Here is a 1,664-nt window from a genome sequence, read left to right as displayed (position 1 = left end):
CAAAAATAACAGTAGCGCTTATATTTATTTTGTAAAAAAATTATTCATTTATAGCTGCAACTGAAGTTTTGTCTAAAAACAATGCTCTGTTACGAAAGCATATTGATTTGAAGTACTTGGCTGACAAGATGGAAGAGAGAAAAATTATCACCAGCGACAAAAGAAGTATAGTCAGTGACACTATGAGTGGGCTACCTGAAGACCAAAGAATGGATAGACTCCTTAATGAATTGAAAGATGCCATTACTTTTGATGGATCAATATTTCCATGGCTTGTTGAAATATTGAATGATTATGATACTGTGACATCACGAGGTGTTGCTAATAAACTAATAAAGGATTATAATGAGGTCAGTCAGACTATTATAATGCATTGCTTCCATTGAATATATTTATTTTTACAGTCAACTTGATTTACTGCAACATAGATTCTACATTATTGTCTCAAAATGTCAATTCTAACTGTCCAGACGATTTGTACCTGACATTCTGTGGATTGATTTATTATTACTTATTTCCCTTAATCTCTCTAATTATTTTTATTTGTGTTGTTTTCTTTACGTTATAGTGATTTTTGTTTGTGTGATATTGTCTGTTCAGTTGATATGGCTTAATATACTAATTAGCTTACTAATATACAATAATAGACTCCTAATATACTAATCACTAAAGTGTCTCTCCTGGAGGATATTAAGAACAGAGCTGCTGTTAGTGACTTTAAACCACTCAAAGACAAGATACAAGTAAGTATAGACAAACACCTTCATTAGAAGATATAGCAGCCATAATGAGAGACACACGTCAAATAAAGGAATACCTTAAGTCTACTACATGACTTTTAAATCACCAAAAGTCATGTTTAGCGTTACTAATTTTAGCATTTTTAACCAAATTAACTATAAATAGTAACCATTGTAATGAATAATAATTATTTTGGCGTCTATTTAATTTAGTGGTTTAAAGCTCTTTCACTAATATAGCTAAATTTAGTAGACACTAAAAATAGTAGGCTTAAGGTACATGTACATATACTGTATAATGTATTGTACATGTACACATACATGCTTGATACATTATTTTACATGCATAATGTAACAATTCTTGAGGCCATTGAGTGGTATACTAATAATAAGTAATGAACTGATTTAGTGAACCACTTGATTTTGTGTTTTTGTTGCTCTAATTAATAATAACTGAGTGACATTGAGTGGCTTCTTATCCATGTGATAACACTCATCATAACATCTGTGACCTTTTTGCCCTTTCTTCCCCGTACACTACTACACTGACTACATAAGTATAAGCTAATTCTGAGCATAATTACACACATACACATGCTAAGTGGTTAGAATTTGCAATTAACATGTGGTCAGTGCTGTTTAATCTTTCAACATCTTTTTGAAGTGGCTCACTGTATTTCCCCCTACCTCTCATTCCTACTCCTTTCTCTCTCACTTTCTCTACCTTTCTCTGTGTATAGAATGATTGCTATGTTGATAAAAGGGGTACAGCAATGGAGAACAAAGCAAAAAGGATCAGGGCATATCAAGCAAGAGATCAGCTGGCCTGTATATTTCTAAGCTATAAAGTACACACTTACCTTTACATAGAAGATGTGAAGCTCTCCGATGAAGGAAACTATACTTGTTACTATCACTACACAC

General features: G+C 32.4%; 1 long non-coding RNA gene across 1 annotated transcript; it reads left to right on the top strand.

Moving 5' to 3' along the window:
• Positions 1 to 51: 51 nt before the first annotated feature.
• On the top strand, positions 52 to 630 carry LOC109592407 (uncharacterized). The gene is made up of 2 exons (XR_002190332.1): positions 52 to 350; positions 405 to 630. It is a non-coding gene; the product is annotated as an uncharacterized LOC109592407 (long non-coding RNA).
• Positions 631 to 1,664: the final 1,034 nt, after the last annotated feature.

The sequence above is a fragment of the Amphimedon queenslandica genome, unplaced genomic scaffold (assembly GCF_000090795.2).
Source record: "Amphimedon queenslandica unplaced genomic scaffold, v1.1 AMPQUscaffold_5353_Cont22675, whole genome shotgun sequence".
Taxonomy (NCBI): Eukaryota; Metazoa; Porifera; class Demospongiae; order Haplosclerida; family Niphatidae; genus Amphimedon; species Amphimedon queenslandica.
Note: the sequence above shows the minus strand (reverse complement) of the source record. Positions and strands in the feature narration are given on the sequence as shown.